The sequence below is a fragment of the Onychostoma macrolepis genome, chromosome 11, assembly GCF_012432095.1.
Source record: "Onychostoma macrolepis isolate SWU-2019 chromosome 11, ASM1243209v1, whole genome shotgun sequence".
NCBI classification, from domain to species: Eukaryota; Metazoa; Chordata; class Actinopteri; order Cypriniformes; family Cyprinidae; genus Onychostoma; species Onychostoma macrolepis.
In genome coordinates this window covers 751527-772946 of record NC_081165.1, presented here as the reverse complement: position 1 = coordinate 772946, position 21420 = coordinate 751527, and the positions used below count along the sequence as shown (strand labels likewise).

Here is a 21420-nt window from a genome sequence, read left to right as displayed (position 1 = left end):
TAAAGTCCAATTCTGAATTGCAGTTTTTCTCAGAATTGCACATTTAAATCTAATCATTCTGAAATTATAATTGCAATTGCTTGTTGTAAAATCAGACTTGAGAGTTTACATCTCACAATTAAGACTCTTTTTCTCAGAATTGCGATTTTCTATCTTCTGACCTTGTATTATGCAGTTCTGACTTTATAACTTACAACTGAAAGTTTATATCTCGCAATTCTAAGAAAAAAAAGTCAGAATTGTGAGATGTACACTTGCAATTTTGAGAAAAACATCAGAATGGTAATATAAAAAACAATTAACTAATCTAGTTTTTTATTCAGTGGCAGAAACTGGCATCCATAGATTTTTATGCTGATGTTGTAAATGTAAATTGCACAAATACCAATAACCTTTATCAACATTTTTCTCTTTTTATATAGTAGACAGCTACTGCTCTGCAGTCTCATTGGGTAATTGTTTTCGAGTTATTGTAAAGTAGCTGAATTCTGGTGTTCAATGTCAGTATCTGTACAGTTTATCTCTACACTACACAATGCATCAAGCCAATTAACAGACAGAGTTTTAGAATTGAGCTATTTCAAGATTATCAAGTTGTCTAAGAAGATACTTACATTGCAAACATAGTGTAAAATCAGTGATCATTTAATATCAGCCACTGTGTGAAAGTCTCTTTGCATTAAATCCTGTGTACACCAGTGCCAAAAATGTTGCATGTAATCTTGTTCTAGCAAAAAATGAAAGCGCTGTTCTTAATGAACTAGCACCATTGTATGCTAAGCTAGTAGGCTAATCTGTTATCCAAAGGCTAACTTAAAACAGAAGGAAAGGGAAATGGTTAATTTTACAGTTTTTAGCTTTGGTAATATAATATGATAAGTGACTTAAAAGACATTAACATTTTCATGATTAAGAATAGATACACGTGAAGCAATTTTCTATCATTTCTAATCAGGTAATGAATAGAGTACTCATTCGTCTCTTTTGGAGATGATTCTGAAGGCTTTCTGCTTAATTTTAATATGCTATTCAGTAGTGTAATCACCATGATCATATGATGATAGCTTTGATGAACGTGCAGTGCAGATGAGAAAAAATAATTGTCATTTTCCACCTCTAAAAACTCTTTTTGACATCTCACTTAAAGGCAGTGTCTTCCCTGTCTTCCACTTTTCTTTCCTTACATTTTTCTTTTTCTGTGTGGTGGTATTAAAAACAATCAGCATCGCAAAGAGCTGTAAATGTGCCTGACATTAAGCTCAAACAGCAGCCGAGTGGCAGTTCAATGTACAAGCATGAAATCAAACCCAAAAGTAGAAATACTTTTTCAAATCTTTGCCGCTTGACAGCTGTGATTGCCTTTTCTGGCTGGGCTGTGTCTTTGATGGTTCACTCTACCTTGACTAGTGTTGATGGGTTAGCTGCGTGACTACTGATTGGATTGGCTGTCTTTGACCTCTTGTAACCTTCTCCTGCACTGGGTCACAGCAGATGAGGGTGCATTGATGCTTGTATGACCACTCAAAAATGTAAATTCTATCAGTTGACACTCTCTTAAGTCATTACAAACCCATATGACTCTCTTTCTTCAGCACAACACAAAAGGAGACATTTTGTTTTCCATGCGGTTAAAATGGACAGAGACTGAAGCTTTCAAGCCTCAAAAAGGACTCAAAAGCACCATAAAAATATCATTAAAGTGGTCTGTTTGACTTAAATTTCAATCTGCTCGTCACTCAAAGCCGTTGTATGACTTCAGAAGGCTTGGAATATAGTGTGCAATACTTATGGACTGCTTTTAAGATGCTTCCGCTGTGCTTTACATCTTTTTGAAGCTTGAAAGCTTTAGTGGTCATTGATCATAATTCCATGGAAAACAGTCTTCAGAATTTCTCCTTTTGTGTTCTACAGCAGAAAAAAAAAAAAATGATGACAGATTTTTTTGGGGGGTGAACTATACCTTAAGCTCCAAGTTTTCCTGACCAGCATGTTGCAGGTCTTTCGTTCCATTGTGATAAAGAAGTATATTTTAGCAGACTCTTAAAAAGGGTAGTTGTTACCGAAAAATTATACTTTTAAAGAATATTCAGTTCTTTAAAAAATAAAAATCTACTCACCCTCACGTTGTTCCAAACTTGTATGAGTTTCTTTCCTCTGCTGAACACAAAAGAAGATATTTTGAAGAATGTTGGTAACCAAGCAGTTGACGGTATCCATTGTCATCCATAGTATGTATTTATTTTATTTTATTACTTTTTTATACTATGGAAGTCAATGGCTACTGGTTATTGTTTGGTTACCAACATTCTACTGTCAAAATTATAATCAAGTACTTTACATGTGCTTTAGTTAATGTTGTCAAATCGATCAATGTTTATATATGATTTATATTATATATATATATATTTCTTAAATTCATGTATATGTGTATTTATAGATATATATATATATATATAAATATACACAGTACACACACTTTATTTAAACACAAACCTTTATTTTGGATGCAACTACTCGTCATTAATCAATTTTACAGCACTATGTTATTCAACACATATTAAGTGTACTTCATTATGTTTTAATTACCTTTTGTTGTGCTTTGAAGATTTAAAGCGTACTTTATTGTACAACTTTTAATTTGACATTATTTTAAAAGCGTACTCAACGTAGTCATTAAAGTGAACTCTCTCTTAAAATACACCTTTATTTCATTGATATTATATTATCTGCAAGTTCAGCTTGTTAAAATACTTTTAAGGTTTGAAGTACACTACAAGTGCACATTGAATGCAATTTAGTGCACTTCGTTTTCACAAGGGCTTCTCCGACCAGATGTCCGACAGATGGGCCTCTACTCTCAGGCTCTTGGGAGGGCTGTGAATTTTCCATACTTTTTCATGAAATTCTTTCTCCGTATACAGCCTGTCCTTCAGTTTTCAAATAGCACGAAGAGTGCGGGGCGGGATAGGATGCTTCCAGGAAGGGTTTTGGCCCGGTCGGTTCTCCATCCCTCATGTGGAGACAAGCGGCGGTGTTCCTCCTGAAACCTCTTTGGATTTACGCTGCCAGTCCTGCCATCTTTCTTGCGTTAATCACCCCGGGCTTCGCTCACCACTCACCGGAGGGGGCGATGGATGAGCCATTGGGGAAATGGAATGGAGAGTGGCCAGGCGTGACAGAGGAGATGAGGAGACAGTCAGTATAGGAGAGGAGAATAAAGAAGATGATAACCACCTTAACACACAGACATTTTGCTTTGAAATATCCCACACCCCAACATTTAGGGCAGATGACGCCACGTGGAACAAGTGTCTTAAATCACCATCAGTGACTCAAGGTCCCACCGTGGCCTTAAACAATCAGCACTGTTGTTTGCATGGAGTTCTTAATAGTGCTCAACTGGGTTTTTAACGGCTGATAAGCAATATCCAGAGACCAGGGTAGTAATATAATGATTGGAACAAAAGGATAGTTCACCCAACAATTTAAATTATGTCATCATTTAATCACCATCAGGTTGTTTTAAACCTGTATGACCTTCTTCTTCTGTTGAACACAAAAGAAGATATGTTGAAGAATGTTAGTAACCAAACAGTTGCTGGTAGCCATTGACTTCCAAAAATAAATAAATGCTATGGAAGTCAATGGCTACCGTCAACCATTTGGTTATCTATATCCTTCAAAATATCTTTGTGTTCATATATATATATATATATATATATATGTATATGTATGTGTGTGTGTGTGTGTGTGTGTGTGTGTGTATATATATATACAGTATATATAATATATATACTGTATATATATATATATATACTATATTAGTATATATATACTAATATAGTATATATATATATTAGTGCTGTCAAATGATTAATCGCGATTAATTGCATACAAAATAAAAGTTTTTGTTTGCATAATAGATGTGTGTGTTCTGTGTATATTTTATTATGTATACATATATAAATACACACAAATACAGTATATATTTTGAAAATATTTACATGTCTATATTTATATTCATATAATTTATATTACAAATAAATATATTTAATATATAAACATAACCTATTTTTCTGAAATATATTCATGCAGGTGTGTGTGTGTATATATATATATATATATATATAATATACACAGCACACATACATAAATTATGTAAACTAAAACTTTTATTTTGGATACGATTAATCGTGATCGCTTGACAGCACTAATATATATAATTGAATATTTAGTAACAATTTACTATATATTATATATTTATTTATTATTTAAATTATAATATTTATGCTGTTTATTATATACTTATTTATTAAGTTATATTATTTCTGTTATATTAAATTTAAATATTAACTTTTGTTGTGATAAATTGAGTAATTATTGAAAAATTAAATACTAAATTGCATTTATGGTAATATCATATTAATATAAATTTATATAGTTATGTATACAAACAATATATATATATATATATATATATATATATATATATACTGTGACTGTGTTCAACACCTTATTAGTTTTGGCTGTTATAGGTATTGACTATGATATAACGGCTATATATAAAAAAACATAATAAAAACACCACTTCTGTTAATTGGTCAAGTGGATATATTGCCTATCCAAAAAAATCTCAAAATGGACAAATGTAGACTGATTATGTGGACTGATCATTACTTTTTTCATACATGACTGAATACTTCACAGCATGAACTTCCCACACACTATTTTAGGCTGTTGAAATATGTTTTTGTCAAAACAAACGCCTCTGGACACCAAAGCATGTGTTTGTTTCAGAGTCAAAGGCAACCTGGGGCAGAATCGATGTACCAGATCTCATTTCCTTGAGGATTGTTCATAAGTGGCTGCAGATCAACTTGTGTTAAAGAAAACACAGATGCTGTCTTTTTAGAATGAGACCACTTGATTAGCATTTATTTCTGTATTTTATGAATAAATACATAAGTAATGCTTCTGTATTTACCCTGGAACAACGGTTTGAATTATTTAAAGTTCTGACCCCCGAGGCAAATCCATCCATTATGCTTCAACATTTTGTTAATCATTGATAGGCTCTGGAATGTGATCAGGGAATGACTAATTGCTAAATAAAACTAGCCGCTAGCAAAAGCAAGGAGAATTTTTCACGTTTGTCGGAACGGATCAGGCCAACTGAATAACGAGGGTTTTCTGTCGGACGTTTCTTACTGAACACCGCTTTTGTTTCTTCTTTAGTTTTAGTTTTGTGTTATTTTATTTGCCAGATGCTTGGTGCCTAGCGGTGCTTTGGTGCCCAGCCAAAAAATGGCTTTTAGGCTGTGTCACTATGAGGATTTTCGAGGATGTGACAGGATGTTGACAAGCGTTCGGCGAACGTTCCAAAAAGAAAATCTAATTACCATTATACACGGCCAAAGTCCCGGCTAGCGGATGACTGCGGGGCCTATTAGCGGAAATTAACAGAAACTGATAGCGACAGTTCTCCCGATCCTGGGCTTTTAGTGGTCACGCTGGCTTGGTCCTTGCCACAAGCATTCTTTCACACACTGTCTAAACACTTTCTTCTCCGCTCTTCTCATGTGTAGTCAGAGGCACGTTTCACCATTCTTGTCTGGACGTGCAGATACTTTGTTAGCATGAACCACAATGCAAATGCTAATCGTGTTATGCTTAAGAATATCTGCATTTCTGTACACACTTTACTTGAAGAAATGACTTCCCCAAGAATGACTTTAACAGTTTAAATCGTGTCTCTTCCTGTCCAGTGAGTGCACGTGAGTACTTTTATGGTACTTTAATTTTTGTCAGTTTTGGAACTTGGCAGCAGTGTTATTTTAGTGTTATATATGTACTATAACAGTTATATATATATATATATATATATATATATATATATATATATATAGATAGATAGATAGATAGATAGATATATTTAATTGGCTTTTATTTTTATAATTTCAGTTTTCATTTTAATTTTAGTTTTAATTTGTATATATATATATATATATATATCAATTATACAGTATTACCATTTCGGTTAAATTTTCAATTTTAGTTTTATTTCAGTTTTAGATTATTATTATTATTATTATTATTATTATTATATTTATTTATTATGATATTTAGTCATTTTAGTGTTTCAACTGTGTTTTATGCCAGTTGCCAAGGTTTAAGTTTTACCTTACATTTAAAATTCATTTAGCTAATCATACTTTACTGAAGAAACTCTGCATTTAGGCTTAAACCTAAATATATATATATATATATATATATATATATATATATATATATATATGGCCAAAATTATTTTAACAGCTTAAATTTTGCCTTTTTCTGTCAAAGCTTTTCTGGTACTTTTTTTTTTACTGCTTCTTGGCATTTTTGGAACTTGTGAGCAGCTTTATTTTAGTGTTATTTATATACTATTATAGTTTTTTTTTTTTTTTTACTTGGATATTGAATTAGATTTTTTTAATTTTTTAATTTTATTTTTTATTTTTTATTTCAACTTCAATTTAATTTTAGTAATTTTATTTTATTTTGTAATACTACTTAGGTTTCAAATTGTATTTCAGTTTTATTTTGCTTTTAGTTTTAATTTATTTCCAGTTAGTAATTTTAATGCTTCAAGATTTCAAATTTTTATTTTGTTTATTTTTTTAAATATAACATTGATATTTTATTTTATTTAAGCTTCATCAAAAATGATTTTGGTGTTTTAATTTTGGTTACTATAATTACCCTGCTAAGCATGAATATCCATGCACTTTTGTTGCAAAAGAAGCTCTAACATTCTAATTTAGTGTTTTACGGAAGGCAGAAAAGGATTGGAACGATACGATGGTGAGTAAACGACAATATTCACATCGGGTGAACTGTTCCTTTAAGGGTTTCGAGTTTGGGTTAAGTGCTTTGGTTCATGTTCCACTCTCCCTGTGGGCTGAATCGGTGTATAGCTTAGCTAGCGTTATGCTAGCCTTTCGTCAGATTACGTGACCTTATCACAGTAACTGTCTGTTTGTGAGTCTGTTGTGGTGGGAGTATTGCCTGTCATACGTGGCCGTGGCTGTGTACGGCCTTGCGCCGAGATGGGGTTTTGTATTGCATAGGAAGTGTTTTGGGCCGTGTGGCAGATGGTGGGTAACAAAATATCATTACATTTGTGCTCTGAGGCTGTGCTGGCAGCCAAATGACAATATAGAAGTCTGCAACTCCAGCAGCAATGAGATTCTCTGACCCTATTACCTGGAAATACAGAGCAGGGAAAACACACAGAGTGCAGAGAACAGAATTATATGGTGAGGGGGAATTTTTGTCAAGTGTGTGCGCATACTCTACTCCTTCATCTCCAATCATCTCAGCACATTTATTTTTCATGTGAACATCTCTTAAACTTTCTGCTGCTTGTTATTATTTCCTGCTCTATAGAATGTAATATGATTCATAAGAAATATCTTACACATTGAGGAATCAAAATCAAATTAATCTCTGAAATTAAATTTAGAAAACATAACATAACATAACATAACATAACATAACATAACATAACATGATGTTATATCCTATGACCCTACAAAGGAAATGCAGTGTGCTCTGGATAGATAAAGTAGATGGATAATATAATATAATATAATATAATATAATATAATATAATATAATATAATATAATATATAATATAATATAATATAATATAATATAATATAATATAATATAATATAATATAATAAAACCTGATAAAATGTATTTATTTGATTATTTATTTAGTCAAATATTTTATCATTCTAATATCATCATATTATTACATGATATTATTAGAACATAACATATATATATATATATATATATATAATTGCAATGATATAATATAAATGTATTGCATAAACTTGTGGTGTTCTTTAGTCATAATTTGGATAATGGAGAAACAATTAAATGTATTTCATGACTGATATTGCACTGAGTAGGGTATGTTAGCATATTTCACAAATTATCCTGTAATATTTGGTATAAAATAAGAAAACATAATCTATAATGTAGTCTAATGCAATCTAATATAAAATATTATATCCCACGAGTATACATAGGACATATAGTAACACAATATAATAATATCAGAATGATAAAATATTAATTTATTTATCGCATGCAATCGTGGTGTTCTGCTGTGGTGAAAATAGTCATGGAGAAACTTTTTTATGACATATTTTGTGCAAAAAACATGACTAATGTTCTAACTGTAAGTGGACATAAGAGGGGAGAAAAGTAAATGTATATGACTGATACAAAAAAAAATTGTCATCGTGTGGTAAAAGAAAAAAAAAGTGGTATCATCTGTAATAGGAATAAAAAGGAAACGCTGCGATTTCATCCTGAAGTCAAGCATGGGTCAGCTTAGCCTGTTGAAATAAATCTTTTGTTCATTTCTCACCCTTGCTCTCATGAAAGCTTTGAAAACTCTTGCTGGACCCCTGGGATGGAATTGTTTTCTGTGAGCGGGATGAAGAGTTGGAAACGTCACCTCATCTGTTGATGCCTGTGTTAGCAGTGGCACATGGGCTGAGGTCATCAGAAACACACCATCATCTGGCTACATTGGCCTGCCAGATTTCATCTTGTTGTTTTTCCATCGATCACAGCACGCAACTCTCAATAGGGCTTTAAAGGAGAGGTTGATGTGCTCAATAGTGTACCGCTGTTGTTGTGTGTTTTTTTTTTTTTCCTGTAGTTTGCTAGAGGGGTTATGTTGTCATTTTTGGACTCTGTGTATTCATGTTGCATGCTCCTTTCATTTTTACCCCAGTTCTGCTGTCACAAGATCAGCAACGCTTTTTTCCTGGGTTTTAAATTTCAAGCGATACATTTTTTTTTTTGAAGCCTTAAATATTTTAATAGATGCAAAGCATTCAGCTAAGGTCGCCCACACACCAGAGTTTACTCTGTGTCTGAGAAGGCTGCGGATCCATTCCCTGCTGGAATATCCAGCTTAAGCTGATACTGTAGCTGTGTCGTGGAACATGCTAGCTGGTTTATAGACAATCTGAGCTGGTATTTAATTGGTCCAAGCTGGTTATTCATAATTTAGTAGGCCATCTTGGACCAACAAACCAGCTAGCAGCTGCTCATATCAGCATAAGGTGGTCAAGCTGGGTTTTAGAACTTGGTCACCAGTCAACCAGCTACACCTAATGATATGACTGAACCAGCTTGAACCAGAAAAATGACTTGTTTTGACTAGCAAATGTCCAACTTAGACCAGCTAAAGATTACTGTATATATATATATATATATATATATATATATATTTTTTAACTGGGTCAATTTCAATGGGAATAGTTTGTTTACAAGAATGTAGAGGAAAAACATAAGGATTTGCAATAGTGAAAGATGAGGAAACTTTATCTTTGCCTCAGCATTCTCAGACATTTATTTTAAATAAATAAATACATGCGTAATGTACTTCATATATATATATATATATATATATATATATATATATATATATATATATATATATATAGTGCTGTCAACGATTAATCACATCCAAAATAAAGTTTTTGTTTACATTATTTATGTACGGTACTGTGTATATTTATTATGTATATATAAATACACACACATACAGTATATATTTTGAAAATATATTTATATATTCATATTCTTATATTTTATATTATATATAAATATATTTAATATGTAAACATAACATATTTTTCTAAAATATATACATGCATGTGTTTGTATTTATATATACATAATAAATATACACAGTATACACACATATATTATGTAAACAAAAACTTTTATTTTGGATGCGATTAATCACGATTAATCATTTGACAGAACTAATATATATATATATATATATAGCCTAAATGTTATTGAATTCAGGTGGGCTACCTTTTATTTTTATGGTATATCAAAAGTGTATATTTTTCAATGTCATTGTTGGTAGTATTTAATACACTTTCAAAACAAAAATTAAAAAAGTAAAATATGCAATATGAAAATAATTTAAGAAAAAACAAACAAAAAGATTTGTTTTTCAAAAAGCCTTTTTTCCAAAAGGTACATCTGGAAAAAGGGGGGTCGTCTTATAATCAGGGTCATCTTATATTCGGGTCAATATGTTATATATATATATATATATATATATATATATATATATATATATATATATATATATATATATATATATATATGAAGTACAATACACTTGTATTTATTTATTTTTTTAAACAAATGGAAAAAAAAAAAAAATGTAATATTAATGAAATGAATGTCCACCTAAGTGCACTTAAAGGGATAGTTCACCCAAAAATGAAAATTCTGTCATTAATTACTCATGTAGTTCCAAACCCGTAAGACCTTCGTTCATCTTTGGAGGACAAATTAAGATATTTCTGATGCATTCCGAGAGCTCTCTGACCCTACATAGATAGCAAGGATCCTTACACGATCAAGGCTCAGAAACGTAACAAGGAGATCATTAAAATAATCCACATGACATCAGTGGTTCAACTGTAATTTTACGAAGCTACGAGAATACTTTTTGTGCGCAAAGAAAACAAAAATAACGACTTTATTCAACAATTTGTCTCTGCATCACCCTATAGCGCCGTTTTGGAGAGTATCACATATGTAAACAATGCATGCAACGTATGTACGCGGATACGCTGTTTACGTTCAGATCAAAGTGTAAACGTAATGTATAAATGTAAGGTGCTGCTGACACAGAACAGCATATGTTGTTTACGTATGTGATACTCTCCAAAATGGGTGACACTGAGAAGACGAATTGTTGAATAAATTGTAATTAATGACAGAATTTTCATTTTTGGGTGAACTATCCCTTTAAGAGGGTAGCCTACACTTTTATGACTATGTTTTTGCACATTTTTAAAAGGAGCTTTAAAATTTTTTAAAAGTGCACTTATTTTGATGTGTTGACTAACATACATGTAAAGTACTTAAAATTTTAGCTGTAATGTGTTATTTACTATTACATTTCAAAAGTAACAAATTGCAACTTTATCGTTACAAATGTGTAATTAATGTGTAATTAATTAATAATGTGTAAAGATATTTTAAACACATGGCAACAGTTTCAGTATAAATGACATTAAAGTATATATTTAAAATAGTTTCAATAGACATGATAATATAGTGTATTTCGATTTACCATAAGACAATATTAATTAAAATATTATTCAGCCAACTGCATTTAATATAAATTAAAACTCTATTTCAGTTTAATTTAAATGCAATTCACATGCAGTCAATTGTCTTAAGTATATTCTTTAAAAAAAAAAAAAATATATATATATATATATATATATATATATATATTTATTTATATATATCTACTTCTTTTTCACATGGGATTTCGGTTACACTTTATTTTACAGTGTCCTAGTTTCAGTGTAATTATACATTGAAGTACTGAGTATATTAATTAACTACATGAACTTAGTATATGGTTAGGATGAGTTTGATTTAGGGTCTACTGCATGTAATAAAGCATAACTTATTATTATTTTTTTTTTCTTTTGTAAGTACATGTAACTTGTGTAACACTGTAAAATAAAGTGTTACCAGGATTTTCATTGACCAATGAAATTTAGGGAAGCCGGGTTTGGAAATCCTACTTATTTATTGTATTCTGACTTGATGTCATACGTTTTCCAAACTCTCAAAAACCAACTTTACATGTTCATATCAACAAGCTTTCCATAGACCGCAGCCATCTAAGGCTGAATATATCTTTCAATAACGCAAAAAGTACCAAAAAGCCAAGTAAATGAATAAAGAATTTCTTCATAAGAAGTCATAATATTTTGTACTCTATGTCAAAATCATACAAAATATGTGGAAAGAACGTACAACCCAACCTAAACCTAACTGTAAATCCCAACCCCAAAACCTAAACATCTTTTTAACAATTTTGAGCTTACAAATTGTCCATCTAATACATATATTATGTTGTTTTTTTTTTGGACTAGTATTTGTTTGTAATACAATTCCATGCTACATGAAGGTATTACAGTATGATAGCATCTCTGTTACCCCACAGTACTTCCACTAGGGGTCGGCGTGAAGGGCACGTTGGCTTATGTCTTGTGGCTATCTAAAAGCAGCCACATATGTTGTTGTGACACGAAACCCGTCCGCCGTCGCAGCATCTGACCCGGCGTGCCTGTTCCTGCGGAGTAAATGCATAGGCTGTGTATTTTTAGCATCTCTGAGAGATGAGTCACGCTCTACTGTACACACCTGCGAAACGCAGGTACTCGCCCGAATTTCTCGAACCGCTATCGCTTCAATTCAATTCCGTGTTCTATTCTGGTTGTGGATGGGTTTTTTGATAGACACGCTCTGTCGATCCTTTTCTCCGCCAACATGATATGCCTTTGGATGTTGACATAATCTGTCCAGCCCCTTTCTGTAAGCCTCACTGCCATAGATGCAGTTATCAATCCAAGCAGACAAATGTCATTCCTAATCTGCTTGTCTGCGCTGGATTGAGCTCTTAGTTCAAAAACGACTGCCGCCATTTCAGCCTTATCGTCTTTATCTCTGATTTTCATTATCTCTTCCTGCCGGCCGCCGAGCAGGACGGTCAACCGCAAAAAAAGCTCACGAGGCCAGCGAAGACGCTGAAAGCTGAGCAGATATGAGTCCTTAAGCCACATTGCCTGCTCATCTCAGATAGATCTCTGGAGGAAATGAGAGTTTGAGTTAAATGGTGTATCACTGGGCGGATTTACCTCAGGTTGGGCATAAGACGGTCGCAATTTGAAATGAAACACAGCTTACTGGCTTAGTTTGGATGGGCCACCTTATCATCTGGATTTTGTGTTTATTGTTGGCGCAAAAAAAAGAAAAAATGTTTGGCCACTGGCAGCTGTGAAAAAAAAAAGCCCTCATTAGATCTAGAAGAGCTGGAGGAGCGCTTAGCAACTGTATACGTTGGCAAGGGGAGTGGACTTCCTGTGTGTGAGTGCGGGGCTTAAGAGACCCCATGTGATGAGGTTTTTTCAGAATAAATGGATGAGATGGGTGAAGAGCAAGGGAGGGATGAGTGAAAAGATGAGATGATATGAGATACTGCTCAAATATGCAATATGGAATCACAGATACTAAGAGCGGGAATCAGCATGGGCATATATTACACTGAGAGAATATTTTAATGATATCCAGGTCGTGATTTGTTAATATTTTAATATTCTGCTGTCTTTTACTTGCCTTTTTTGTCATTTGTATTAATTGTACTGGAGCTTTGCACTACAAATTATCAGCTTACTGTTTAATTTATCATAGGGCAACAACATTATCCTTAAAAAATAATAATAAGAATTTGTTCTCGCTCTCTCTCTCTCTTCTATTATTTTTAATGTTAAAATATAAGTTCAAATATTGGTTAATTTTCATTAGAATATAGATTTTTTGCTACAATTAATATGAAATTAATATGACAATTCTTTATTTCTTGTAGTTATTTATTCTTTATTTCTCGCTAATGCAAGATTATGCCAGTTGTCACTTTATATCTTATATCTCACAATGAGACTTTATTGTATTTCTTATATTGTAGCTTTAATTCTCAAAATTAAAAATTTCACAAGGAGACTTTATATCATACGTGACTTCAATTGTCACAAATATGACTTTATAGCTCACTGTGTGGCTTAATATCTCACAAAGATAAAGATTTCTTACGTGATTTTATTTCAACCATATTTCTTGCAATTGTAACTTTATTTTGTATTATTACATTATTTCTCACAATTTTTATTTTTTATTTTCATTTTCATGAAGTTTATCTTGATATACTAAAATAACTAAAACTATAACTGAAATAGAAATAATAAAGACTATGTACTGTAGACATATAAAAAATAACAAAAACACACAAAAATAATTGAACATTTGAAAAAAAAAAGAAAAAGAATATATAATAGTATGTTATTGATACTAAAACAACAGTGCTCTGAGACACAAACAGGCTTCCATAGTACCCGCATGTAAAATATGATAATATACAACCAAATGTTCCTTCACAGATATCTAGTCAATGTATGTATGCTTACTGGGTTGTGTAATGACCCCTTTAGACCCAATTTCAGATTACACGGCTGTCTCTTTAAAGAATGTGTGTTGTTTTTCTTCCAAGAGAAGCTCAGAAAAGGTTAATTTTGTTGCTGTCTTGCTGCTTGGATTGGGTGTTTATCTCACTATCAGATCATTTCATCTGTTTATTTGCCTTTAAATACTAAACTTTGAGAGACACACAATAAGACAATGTAGCTCTTTGTCGGTACGCTGAATAGCCTCTGCATCCACGCTGGATTTACGTAACGCTTTGTGGAGTGAAAAAGTGAACGGGAATACAATGATCATTTGAGTGGCAGGTTGAGCTGGAACAAAGAGGCGAGCAGAAAGAATTTCAATTGGATTAAATAGAATGGGTGGAGAACATTAGTAGTAGGTCACCTCCTTTATCACCGCGAGTCACTCGTACCACTGTTGTAATCTGTTTAATTAGCATTCATCAGACACGTGCTCTCGTGAATGCTAGTCCACGAGCGCTGTGAGAGCAGGAGAGTGATCTTCTCAAGAGCAGCTTCTGCCATGATTGACAAGCCTTTAGATTTCCTCTGGCAAAATGAGCTGATCAGACAAATAGCTGCAAGATGTTGTGTCCTGTTGTTAAATTAAACCCTGATGCCATTTCAATACTAACTATAATAATTAATGCAATAATAATTATATATGTAAGTAAAAATAAGCTTTTATATGGTCTTTTTTTTTTCTGCATATAAAATAATGCTTATAACTTTAAGCTTAAGAAATAAGCTTATTAAGATAATTACATAAAATAATAAGTACACTGTAAAAAACAAAAAAGTTGAGCACACTTAAAAATTGTAAGGCAATCAGCTTCAGCAGATTTTTGAGTTCTCTCAACTTTTAAGTCTCATTTGTTTGTAAGTTGAGAAAACTCAAAAATCTGCTGAAGCTGGTTGCCTTAAAATTTTAAGTTTGTTCAACTTTTTTTCTTTTCTTTTTTTTTTGTTTACAGTGTATCAGAAATAAATAAAAAAGCCCTCTAAAAAGCCCTGTACGAACATCTACAGTATGTGTACCAGTCAGGTTTTGCTTCATGAGCTTTTCATTCATTCATTCATTCATTCATTCATTCATTCATTCATACATACATACATTCATACATACATTCATACATATATGCATACATACTAAGTAAATAAATAAACAAACAAATAAATACGTAGTAGTATTAGTATTAGCATTATTTATTTATTTTTTTCTTAATATTTATTTATTTGTTTTTTACTGCATATAACAGAATATTGAGAAAAAAAAATACTTGGAAAAAATAAACTTAAAATAAACTAAAGATATTTTTTTTTTTTAAATAGTAATTATCAGAAATAAATTAAATAATAAATAAACTCAAAAAGGTTTTAGCATCAAAACATATGTGTTCAAGCTGTGAACACGAAATAAGCCACATGAAAATGTATGTGTGCCAGTCAGGTTTTGCTTTGTTTATGAGCTTTAAATAAACAAATACTACTACTACTACTAATAATAATAATAATAACAATAACTTATTCATTTGTTTGTTTCATTTTGTTCAGTTAAAATCATTGCTGGTTACCATATGATGTTCTTGGCACTTTCATGTTGCATGTTGCACATTTACAAACCACTTAAGATCCTTTTAGATGATAAACTGCACTGTAAAAAAAAGTAGAAGTTGAGCCAACTTAATATTTTAAGGCAACCAGCTTCAGCAGATTTTTGAGTTTTCTCAACTTTTTAAGTTTATACAACAAAAATTTGAGAATCTCCCACAAAAATAAGTTAAGGTAGTGGCTAGCTTAGCTAGTTTGATACAAATAATAATATATATTATGAAAGAGCTGTGATGAGAGAACTACAGTATGTTCACCTAAACTACTGGTTGTAAAGATAGTTGTTTTCTGATGAGATCAGGCTGTGGAATCCCAGCCGTTCCAGCTCTGCCTCTGTCTGAGAGCGTAACTTTGGCTTTCTGACAGGGTCGGTCTGGCCCTCTTTACCAAACGGCTCCTTAAATCTAGTTCACTGTTCCCTTCTGTATCCTGATAGTCGTTCACTGGCTTCCATGAAGTATTGATTCCAAAATAACTTCAAAGCTACTTTAGAAGTGAATGGAGCGAGGCAGGAGATGAAGAGTGTGAGTCAACGGAGCTGATAAGAGTGTGTGTGTGTGTGTTGAGGGGCGTTTGCTGTTAAGGACTGGCAGGAGAATAGACATTCCTGAGAAAATGCATTTGCTAGATTTTGGCTTTTGATACTCAACCAGTTCTTTTAGCCTCCATGTTTTATTCTTGTTTACAGGTTGCTCAGCGCTTTGAGGTCTCTCCGAATGTCGCAAGACTTCTGTCTTTTACGTTTTTGAATCTTACTTTCACAGATGTATCAGATCTTGTGCTTGTGTGTGTGTGTGTTTGTTTGCATAATTTACTCACAGTTCCTGACCTTTGGATCCTCTGAAAATCTGTTTGTTTTCAGAGCCACTGATTATTATTCCATGTTTCTCATTAATCACTCCGACACAAAACAGAATTCACAACCAGCAATGTCACGTATTTCACAGCAAAGCAGGATATTCATCCAGAAAAAAAAAATATAGAAATCATTACTAACCTTGTTTACTTATGAATAGTCCCAGGTAACAAATTTAGGTTATAAAATGTGGGAACATTGTTTTGAAATGTCCAATTTTCTTATTGTGATTGTAAGGTACTTTAAAGGTTGCAAAAAAAAAGAAAAAAAGAACTAGCCTTCTAGCCTTATTTTCACCCAAAATATAACATTATTTGAACATTTATTTTTTGAATATTCTAAGAACGTTAAAATGAGCAGTTTTTTGTCATGATTATAGCATTATTAAAATGTTTCAAAAATGTTTCTTACAGTCTTCCGTTAACTTTATTTTCACCTGAAATATAACATTATTTGAATATTTATTTTTAATATTCTACAAGAATTAAAAAAAAAAAAAGTAGGCCTACAGGTTTTTTTGTCTCATGACAAAAAAATAAATAAATAAATGAAATTCCTGTCATGATTACAATTTTTTAAAGGTTACAAAACATCAAAGGTTACTTTTTTTTTTACCCAGGATATGATTTGAATGTTTATATATATATATATATATATATATATATATATAATGTTGTGATTAGAACATTATTTAAAGGTTACAAACAAGTTTCCTGTTTAAAATAGTGAAAGTTGTTAGCTGGGAGTCATACATGTTTAGGCGGACATGAGGATGGGATAATGACAGACTTTTCATTTTTGGGTGAACTATCGCTTTAAGAATGTAAACAAGGACATTTTGATTTCATGTTGCCTAAAGGCCGACCAAATCTTACAAGTGACAAATGTGTGGAGCTATCCTGAGGAAGTGACCTCATGCTGACAGAAGCAAAGGCCACGAAACAGTCTCAGCACAGTCTCAGTAAATACAGATGTACCCCGACTTCACACACACCGAACAAGGAAACGGAAATTTACATACTAAAGCCAGCTGACAACAATAGTAGCTAAAATATGAAATCCTGTTGGGATTTTTCAAATACTAAACTTCTTACGTACACTTTTTCTGAATGCATTAAAAAAGAGACTTTTATCAGAGAGAGAATATTGTTTTACTAGTGTCTAAATGCCCTCAAAATGCCATGGCCTGGAGTTCTTGCCTTCACTGCTGGTAGGCCTCTCAGATAAAGCAAGCTGTGGAGAAAAAAAGACATAAAAGATGAGAACGTGGGGAGGCTGTATTACCGTGACTCATTGTGACATTAATATTGAGTGACGCTGGGTCAAAATGAGTTGGAATATTTTCTGTGACTCAGTGTTGCACTGGCATTGTTTGAAAACAGCCTGAATGCTCAACTATAAAATAAGGTTAAACTAACCTATAATCAACTCGCTATTCTGTTTTTTATAACCCAGCCCCACAATTCCAAGCGTAATCGCTAGTTTTCATCTATGCAAAAACCCCAGCTGTTAAGCCAATGTTTCCAGCTCAGTGCCGGTAATGTTTTAAAAAGAAAAGGTTCGAGCGAGGGCTTAATTATTCCACATGTGTGCTCAGCGGTGATTTGAGCAATCAGGGGAGGACGTTGTCTTCTTTATGTCCTGTCAAAAGCCTTGATGTAGATGCAGGTCCTGTTTGATTTAAGCTGGCTGTGTGAGCGTATAATACACAGCTATATGGCAATCGAAGTGTCATCTGTGAATTATAAATGAATAGTTCACCCTAAAATTACACGGGTGAGAAAAATAAAATAAAATACATACTGAAAATCATTTAGAACACTGAATCTGCATATCAACCTCTTGGGAACCATCCAAGATACAAACAACCACATAAAAATGTGCTAAAACCCCTTAAAACACCTTAGCAACCACGTAGGCAAGATAAATATCTTTTTTCTTTTTTTTTTTAATAAAATTTTAATTTAACATGGAATCTGATGCTAATTTAATTGAATAATCCAACGCTATCTCATGACCAGTCTGTACGTATTTTACGAGGTGGCTAATTCGTACGAATTTGTACGACCTCACTCATACGACTTCGTATGATTTGTCTAAACCTCACTGATTGGTAGGTTTAGGGGCGGGGTTAGGTGTAGGTCATTCGTACAAATTCATTCGAATTGTGCAACTCATAAAATACATACGATTTGGCAAAAATCGTATGAATTTGTACGAGTGAGGGTCGTATGAATTCGTACGAAATAGCCACCTCGTAAAATATGTACGAATTGCTGTGAGATCAGGTTGGAATATTCTCCTTAATTATCATGCAATAGTTACAGCTGTCTGTAGATAGATATGCTGTTATGTTTGGATGTTTTTTGTGTGTTTTGGGCATTACCTGTGTGCTTTTAACACAAGTTGTAATTGCTCAGTCAGACGTTTGCAATGCACACCTGGCAGTTGGGGTTTTTTTTGTCTAAGAAAATCCAAATGACACCATGTTTCCGTCCCTGTGGCTTTAAAAACAAACCAGTAGGACGTTATGGAAATGTTAGTGTTTGAATTTGAATGAAACCTCCAGCCCATATTTGTCATTTCAAACGTATACCTCAGTTTAAAAAAAAAGTGCAGCTTAAAAAAAGAGTATTTTATTACCAGCATTATCTCAGAATTTCTGTTCATGCTTGGCTAAGTTTTAATGCTAATGTGCATGTGGTTTTCTCACCGAGCACGTTGGCTGATGCATATACAGCCATGAGCTCTTTGATTGGATTGCTCTTAAGGGAGTCTGTAAGAATAATGTGAAGAGAAAAACAGAGACAGAGGAGTTGGTGTTAAAGGGGGTTGAAGGAAACTAGTCTGGTCTTGAGCTGCAGTGAAATCTGGGTCATTCGGGGGTGCTGTGAGGGGATTCTGGTGTCGTGGAGACCGAGGTTTTAGAGGTCAGCAGTGATTGAGGTCGAGGAGTCAGCTGCCCTCGGCCTCCGTATCTGTGGAATCCAGAGGAAGTTGTTAATGGCAGCTTTAGTCCAGAAAATGTCAATTCTCTGTCTGCCTACCTGTTTGTGTCTGTGTACAGGCTATATACGGTCCATAATTACTGGGGGGGGTTTTTTACATTTATGGAGCAATTATGATGTAAACGGTAATGCTAAACTCATAAAGCAGATCATTATCAGGTAACTGGACTAATTAAAGAACCGCAGTATGTGCTGGGTAAAATGCACCATCACAGGCATCACACAGTCATCATGTAACACTTGCACATGAGTTGCAATTCTAAGCGTAAATGCGTTCATTCCACCTCTGCACTGCAGTACAAACATTAAACAGTTAAGGTAAAATACATCTGCCTAGTATCTACATTGGATCCAATCTGTCTGTCTGTCTATCTATCTATCTAATTTCAAATAAAGGCTTTAAAAATGTATTTATCAAATAACTCAAATTTTAATCAGCACAACTATTTTCAACATAGAAGACGAATTGCAATCGTACTGTTTTTCCTAACACTTGCGGACACAAATAACATGAGCTGCGAGTGTGATATTGCATTGATATTTCAAGTACATTTATATTTCTGATAAGCAGGTGTGCAATGAGAAGAATAATATACAGTTAACCAGTCATTATCACAAAAGAAAACCCTTTAGAGTGCTACAAGACCCTCATTTTACGCTAAATGGCCGGTGTACTGACATTTGATCCCGTCAGATTGTTCTACCAGGGCTTATTGGGCATGCGCGCATCAATATTATGTCATTTTTATCATGCTGAACAATGATAGTTACTGTATTTGTATTACTGTAAGGGGTAGGTTTAGGGTTGGGGTAGGTGTAGATGTTAATAAAACAATCTAATAGGCAGAAAAAAAAGAATTTATTGTTGGTTTGGCCATTGCTGTATCCCTTCTAGCCACAACCGCGAATAACACATAATTGTAATAACACATAACAAAAACGAAACAAAAAACAAATGGTTTTTTAAAAGTCAAATTGTGTCTGGAGACTTTTGTTATTGGTCAAACTATGGAAGGTGTTTCATAAAGTGCTTTATTCGAAGCTAATGTAACGGCTGAGAGGGCCGCAGGTGAACTTTCTCCCCGGAGCACTTTTAATTTGTGCTACTTGATGCGGATCCCTGAAGGACACAGATTCCACTTTAACAGGTTAATCTCTGAGGGATTGAGTGCCTAGAGAGGGACCGAGAGAGAAAGCGTGTGTGTGTGCAGTCCTGGTATTTGTCAGTGGACTGCTGAGGGATTTGGGAGTTGATCTGTTAGATGAGGGTCCCTGGGGGGGATTTTAGCAGTCTGGTCATCCCAGTGCTGTTTAACCTGTGCTGTTGAAACAAATGCAAACTGATGATATATAAAAGTATCACCTGTATGAGCAGACTAAAAGATTTCTTTGTATTATGGCCTTGTAAAAATAACTCACCACTGATAAGAATTCCTTCTCGTTTGTCATTGAATCGCTATGAAACGTTTGAATGATTCATAAGTCTGAATTAGTTTCAGAGGTTCTCAAAATGAATCACTAATTGATTTTATTTTATTTTTTTTCTGTGTGGATTATTGGCTCTTTTTACTAAAGTGTATTACAGTTATTATCCTTTTTTCTTCTTTACCTGATTTTTACACTCTTGTCTCTTTCTGTTTCACTTTCTGTTCTGTTCTGATAACCTCAGATAAAGTAATAAATGAGATTAGACTGGATGTGCAGGACTGATTCCGTCTTTCCTTCACATGAGTGAGGGGTGTCAGGGTGTGTGTGTGTTACTTCCTCTCCTTTGAGAAAGAGGTTGTTTGAAGGGTCTTTGAAGCGGCTCTGCTTAGGTTATCGGTTCAGAGCAAAGACCAG

General features: G+C 33.3%; 1 protein-coding gene across 4 annotated transcripts in view; it reads left to right on the top strand.

Moving 5' to 3' along the window:
* ptprga (protein tyrosine phosphatase receptor type Ga) overlaps nt 1-21420 on the top strand; it is a 251466-nt gene that overhangs the window by 9372 nt on the left and 220674 nt on the right. Inside the window, exon 1 of one of the 4 annotated variants that reach the window (XM_058790917.1) lies at nt 6828-6843. The exons of the other annotated variants lie outside the window; for them this stretch is intronic. The gene's annotated coding sequence lies outside the window, so the exon portion shown is untranslated. Of the gene's footprint in view, nt 1-6827; nt 6844-21420 lie in introns of those variants that run through there. 4 annotated transcript variants of the gene reach the window in all.